General features: G+C 45.4%; 1 non-coding gene across 1 annotated transcript; it reads right to left on the bottom strand.

Annotated features, from left to right (window-relative positions):
• Positions 1–847: 847 nt before the first annotated feature.
• On the bottom strand, positions 848–921 carry Trnat-ugu. The gene has a single exon. It is a non-coding gene; the product is annotated as a tRNA-Thr (tRNA).
• Between the last annotated feature and the right edge of the window lie 6,184 nt (positions 922–7,105).

Consider the following 7,105-nt stretch of genomic DNA (forward strand, 5'->3'; position numbering starts at 1 on the left):
TCAGCGCACACTCAGCTGCAGAGTGAAAATTTCTTTCTGATATGGGTAATTTTTCTAATGAACGGCTTTAACCGTGTTTCTTTATCGCTTGTCGTGGACGCCTAGGGCTGCACGGTCTCAATGATGGCCTTACACACCAGCCAGAGCTACCCATCTCCCTGGGAGCGGGCTGCTGCTAATCTGCAGTTGGCAACCGTCGGAGGTAAGCATCGCTCGGCTGCTCTGCCGGTCGCTCCCCTAACCTCTCTTCCCCCACCCCCACCCTCCCCTCACCACCCACCCTTGCCTTCGCTGCGAGGTACGGGCAGTAATTACTTCGCGGGCCACCCTTCCTGCAGCTGTAGCTGCCACCACTACCACCACCGCCACTTCGCCACTGCCCGTCACCGAGACGCCGCCCTCGCAATTACCGGCTCCTAATTAAAGGAGACGCTGCACGCTTCGGCGGTAGCGCGGCTCGGTCCACCGCCACCGGGTGAGGTACAAAGAAGGCATCCGGCTTCTGCGAAATGCTTTCGGCACTTATCACTGTGTTCTGTGGTCATTACAGCCGAGGACGCACTCCATTTCGCAGCGTCAGAACTGTCTGTACTTCAACTATTATTATTATGTAAATTGGAGGGGTAGGCGGGAGAAAGGAAATGGGAGTAACTGATGATATCAGCTGCATCCGGACTTTGTGCGGAGTTAGCAGTGGCGAGTGAAAATGTGTGCCGGACGAGGACTTGAACCCTGCACCTCCTGGTTACTAGGCACAGTGTTTATTGTAAATGAAATGATAATTAAATGGACACTCTAGCTGCACACAGGCGTTGATATACTTCATTGGGAACACGTTGAAAATGTGTGCCCCGACCGGGACTCGAACCCGGGATCTCCTGCTCACATGGCAGACGCTCTGTCCATCTGAACCACCGAGGCGACAGAGGATAGTGCGCCTGCAGGGACTTATCCCATGCACGCTCCCCGTGAGACCCACATTCCCAACATGTCCACACCACTACATTCATAGTGCGTTTAATAGATGTTTGCCCATCACACTCATTACTTGTCGCAGATTAATGTACCAAGTCCCGTACAAGTTCGGGCATAGTGTGTGCGTTCGCACAAGAAGGTAAATGGTCGGGAAGCCACATTTTAACTATGTGTGAAGGTAGTACCTGTTTCCGAAAGAACAGCTGCAGTTGATGACCATGCAGCTTCGCTAGAATGAAATGGTAATTAAATGTACACCCTAGCTGCAAACAGGCAGTGAGAAACCATCATAATATTAAAATAATAGAAATTAGAGCTCGCATGGAAAGTGTTCGTTTTTCCCGAGCGCCATTCGATAGTAGAACGGTAGAGAAATAGGTGCAAGGTGCCAGGCACTTAATTGTGAATTGCAGAGCAACGATGTAGACGTAGAAGCTGAAATGAAACCTTTGGATCATTAGCTATTCAGGTCACGTTGACAGTTACATTAATTAAGTGATCAGCGTGTTCTTACTCTAGTTTTCATTAAGTAGGGAGAGTAGTGTAATCCCTGTTCCAGGATCTTACAAGGGGACTCCAAAAAGTAAGTTATATATTGTTATGAGAAGTCAATTAACTTTTGTTGAATGTTCCAGTACACTTCAAAGTGATGGCACTATTTTGCAACATAGTTACCATCTCAAAAACTGTCGGAGCCATCTCCCGACTGTTCAGGTCCTCGACGAGGAAAATCGATTCCTTGGTTACGGAGCAGTTCGAGAACCACTGGGTGTACGTCCCCATCGTCGGAAAAGCTGCGACGGCTGCGAATGGCCTTCCTTCCCGACCAGCATCACCCTCCTCTACGCGACCTTGATTCGCGGTACCATTTCACCATGGCTGGACGCGACAGTGATTCTGTCCACATACCGCCAGATTGTCGAGGCAATTATGTGTTCAATTTAGACCGTTTTTTCCGCAAGAATCGTGTGTTCGGCGTACTTGGACTTTTGAATATGATTCCAGTTATCGCGCTGTTTCACTCTCACACTGTCATGCGTCTGCTATCCCTACAAGAGAACTGCGTTTTGCAGTAAACCCAAGACAGAAACAGCACAAACACTTTGGGGGCTTAAGGTTGCCACTCTCATTTCATAAATTAGAAAATTCGTTCCTCTTTTATATGCGGTGTCTAAACGAACTATAAGAAAACTAATATCCATTGCAGACAGTTGCGGTTTATTTTTCTTTGGGTATCATTGAAGTTATTGTTTCCCCATCGATCCACTGTAAACAATGGCGTATTATAAATATGTTTCTGGATGGCAGCCGCCTTTAGCAAAACATAATTTTATTTTTTATGCCAAACATGTTTCACTGCAGTTGCAGCATCCTCAGTGGGCTTTTATTTTATGGTTGTTAAATATAAAGAATGTTCTTTACTGTTTGTATACTTGTAAATATAAGTTTTTGAATCGCAATTACAGATTTTCGAAGAAAACACATGACATTATGAATTCATACGTTTTCACCACATGGTGTGGTTTTCCTGATGTGTTATGTTTTTACAGTCACTGATTTCTTTCACAGTTTGTCATCTGCAACCATACGCAACTTAATGTAGACAAATTATTTAGGCTGCTTAAATAATTTATTTACATTAATTTGTGTATGGTTGCAGATGATAAACTGTGAAAGAAATCAGTTACTGTAAATAGAATATATTAATTTCAGGCATAAGCATTACCAAAACGTAATTTTCGCTTAAATAATTTGTCTACAAATGTCTAAAAACAGCAGTCAAATCTCTTGGAAAAATATCCGTTACAAAAATTGTAACTTCGTTAACTGGAATCATAGTGAATAAGGACGCTATGTCAAAACCTAAAAAGAGTATGTTCGGCAAGACTCAGCGGAGGAGCGCCTCTGAGGATGTTCAGCGCGGGCTTGAACGAAACGTCAGGTACATAAAAGTTTCTTGGACCACGACCTCACATCCCGAAAACCTTACCAGCAACTTTTCTAAACTTTTTTCGCTTGTCTTGTGACAGCCAGAGCGAGAGCACCAGCAGCAGCGAGTACTGTTTGTATAAAGCGTTTATTTTGCATTTTGTTTACGACCTTCCACTAAGGAAGGGATTCTATTTGTGTTTATCTGCTCTGCATAGTAACTAACAGTTCTTGATAAAACTTTACGTAGTTTTCGTGTTAGATTTCTTAGTGTTTTCTTGATCGTTTAGAACAGAAAGCGCCCTAAAACCGTCTTTTGTTTGTTTCGCGGCCGTTAGCCACTAGTCACTTGAATCAGCAGTTGTCTTGTGACAGCCAGAGCGAGAGCACCAGCAGCAGCGAGTACTGTTTGTATAAAGCGTTTTTGTACTTATTTGCTGCGCTTAGCTTTTAAATAGTTTTTCTGGGAAAACCTAGCGTAGTTTTCGCGTCTCGTATTTCAGTGAGTGTTTCTTGATTATCAGAGTAGCTCATCAGAAGATTATCTTGGGAATTTGTCACCGTATAGAGTAGGGTAAACATAGTCATGTGTAGGGACTGTGGTTGTTGTGAGCGGACGCAAGGAGAATTGGCCACTCTTCGGGGGCAGGTGGAGGCTTTGTCTGTTAGGCTCATCGAGCTCGAGGCGCAGGCGTTGGCTCGTAGTGGCGTTGGGGCAACTGTGGTGAGACCTATGCCTACTTCGGTGGCCTTGGAATCACATGGAACCCCTGATGTCGCTGCGTCTTCCGGCAGTGAGCATCTTACCGGTCAGCCATGACTCCAGGGTGAATGGCGGACAGTGGTGGGCTCGCGCGTGCCTGGCCGAAAGGCGAAGGTGGGATCTGGCCGCGTGGCAGCTGCCTTACCCCTTTCCAACAGGTACGGGATGCTTCCTAGTGGTGATGACATCGTTTCCGAGCCACCACAGGATGCCTCGCCTGTTGGGCCAGTGGCCGATTCTCCGGCAAGGTCCCGACAGTCACAGAGGGCGGGCCTATTAGTTATAGGGAGCTCCAACGTTAGGCGGGTTATGGAGCCCCTCAGGAAAATAGTGGGTAGGTCGGGGAAGAATGCCAGTGTGCACTCGGTGTGCTTGCCGGGGGGTCTCGTCCGTAATGTGGAGGAGGCCCTTCCGGCAGCTATTGAACGCACTGGGTGTGACCGGCTGCAGATAGTAGCACATGTCGGAACGAATGACGCCTGCCGCTTGGGTTCTGAGGCCATCCTTGGTTCCTTCCGGCGGCTGGCTGATTTGGTGAAGACAACCAGCATCGCACGCAGAGTGCAAGCTGAGCTTAATATCTGCAGCATAGTGCCCAGAGTCGATCGCGGTCCTCTGGTTTGGAGCCGTGTGGAGGGTCTAAACCAGAGGCTCAGACGACTCTGCGACTATAATGGTTGCAAATTCATCGACCTCCGTTATTGGGTGGAGAACTGTAGGGCCCCCCTACACAGGTCAGGCGTGCACTACACCCTGTAAGCAGCTACTAGGGTAGCAGAGTACGTGTGGCGTGCACACGGGGGTTTTTTAGGTTAGAGGGACCCCCCCTTGGGCGAAACGATAAAATACCTGACGGCTTACCAGAGAGGACATTATCATCGTTGATAAAGAACGTCCGTCCTCAGAGACCAAAAACAGGAAAAGTTAACGTAATATTGGTAAACTGCAGGAGTATCCAGGGCAAGGTTCCTGAATTAGTATCTCTTATTGAAGGAAATAGTGCGCATATAGTATTAGGAACGGAAAGTTGGTTAAAACCGGAAGTGAACAGTAACGAAATCCTAGACACAGAATGGAATATATACCGCAAGGATAGGATAAACGCCAATGGTGGAGGAGTATTTATAGCAGTAAAGAATTCAATAATATCCAGTGAAGTTATTAGCGAATGCGAATGTGAAATAATCTGGGTTAAGTTAAGTATCAAAGGTGGGTCAGATATGATAGTCGGATGCTTCTATAGACCACCTGCATCAGCAACCGTAGTAGTTGAGCGCCTCAGAGAGAACCTGCAGAACGTCGTGAAGAAGTTTCGTGATCATACTATTGTAATAGGGGGAGACTTCAATCTACCAGGTATAGAATGGGATAGTCACACAATCAGAACTGGAGCCAGGGACAGAGACTCTTGTGACATTATCCTGACTGCCTTGTCCGAGAATTACTTCGAGCAGATAGTTAGAGAACCAACTCGTGAAGCTAACGTTTTAGACCTCATAGCAACAAATAGACCGGAACTTTTCGACTCCGTGAATGTAGAAGAGGGTATCAGTGATCATAAGTCAATGGTTGCATCAATGACTACAAGTGTAATAAGAAATGCCAAGAAAGGAAGGAAAATATATTTGCTTAACAAGAGTGATAGGGCACAAATCGCAGAATATCTGAGTGACCACCATCAAACGTTCATTTCTGAGGAAGAGGATGTGGAACAAAAATGGAAAAAATTCAGAAACATCGTCCAGTACGCCTTAGATAAGTTCGTACCGACTAAGGTCCAAAGCGAGGGGAAAGATCCACCGTGGTATAACAATCATGTACGAAAGGTACTACGGAAACAAAGAAAGCTTCATCATAGGTTTAAGAGTAGTCGAATCATAGCTGATAAGGAAAAGCTGAACGAAGCGAAAAAGAGCGTAAAGAGAGCAATGAGAGAAGCATTCAACGAATTCGAACATAAAACATTGGCAAACAATCTAAACAAGAACCCTAAAAAGTTTTGGTCATATGTAAAATCGGTAAGCGGATCTAAATCCCCTATTCAGTCACTCGTTGACCACGATGGCACCGAAACAGAGGACGACCGAAGAAAGGCAGAAATACTGAATTCAGTGTTCCGAAACTGTTTCACTGCGGAAAATCGTAACACGGTCCCTGACTTCAGCCGTCGCACGGACGCCAAAATGGAAAATATTGAAATAAACGATATCGGAATTGAAAAACAACTGCTATCACTTAGTAGCGGAAAAGCATCCGGACCAGACGAGATACCCTTAAGATTCTACAGTGATTATGCTAAAGAACTTGCCCCCTTTCTATCAGCAATTTATCGTAGATCGCTGGAAGAACGTAAAGTACCTAGCGACTGGAAGAAAGCGCAGGTCGTTCCCATTTTCAAGAAGGGTCATAAATCAGATGCGAATAATTATAGGCCTATTTCGCTTACGTCAATCTGTTGTAGAATAATGGAACATGTTTTGTGTTCTCGTATTATGACGTTCTTAGATAATACAAATCTCCTTCATCATAACCAACATGGATTCCGCAAACAGAGATCATGTGAAACTCAGCTCGCCCTATTTGCCCAAGAAATTCACAGTGCCGTAGACACTGGCGAGCAGATTGATGCCGTATTTCTGGACTTCAGGAAGGCATTTGATACGGTTCCGCACTTACGTTTAGTGAAAAAAATACGAGCTTACGGAATATCGGACCAGGTTTGTGACTGGATTCAGGATTTCCTAGAAGAAAGAACACAACATGTCATTCTTAACGGTTCAAAATCTGCAGATGTAGAGGTAATTTCGGGAGTACCGCAGGGAAGCGTGATAGGACCTTTATTGTTTACAATATACATAAATGACTTAGTTGACAACATCGGTAGCTCCGTGAGGCTATTTGCAGATGACACGGTTGTCTACAAGAAAGTAGCAACATCAGAAGACTCGTACGTACTCCAGGAGGACCTGCAGAGGATTAATGCATGGTGCGACAGCTGGCAGCTTTCCCTAAACGTAGATAAATGTAATATAATGCGCATACATAGGGGCAGAAATCCATTCCAGTACGATTATGCCATAGGTGGTAAATCATTGGAAGCGGTAACGACCGTAAAATACTTAGGAGTTACTATCCGGAGCGATCTGAAGTGGAATGATCACATAAAACAAATAGTGGGAAAAGCAGGCGCCAGGTTGAGATTCATAGGAAGAATTCTAAGAAAATGTGACTCATCGACGAAAGAAGTAGCTTACAAAACGCTTGTTCGTCCGATTCTTGAGTATTGCTCATCAGTATGGGACCCTTACCAGGTTGGATTAGTAGAAGAGATAGACATGATCCAGCGAAAAGCAGCGCGATTCGTCATGGGGACATTTAGTCAGCGCGAGAGCGTTACGGAGATGCTGAACAAGCTCCAGTGGCGGACACTTCAAGAAA

This window comes from Schistocerca piceifrons, chromosome 8 (assembly GCF_021461385.2).
Source record: "Schistocerca piceifrons isolate TAMUIC-IGC-003096 chromosome 8, iqSchPice1.1, whole genome shotgun sequence".
Lineage (NCBI taxonomy): Eukaryota > Metazoa > Arthropoda > Insecta > Orthoptera > Acrididae > Schistocerca > Schistocerca piceifrons.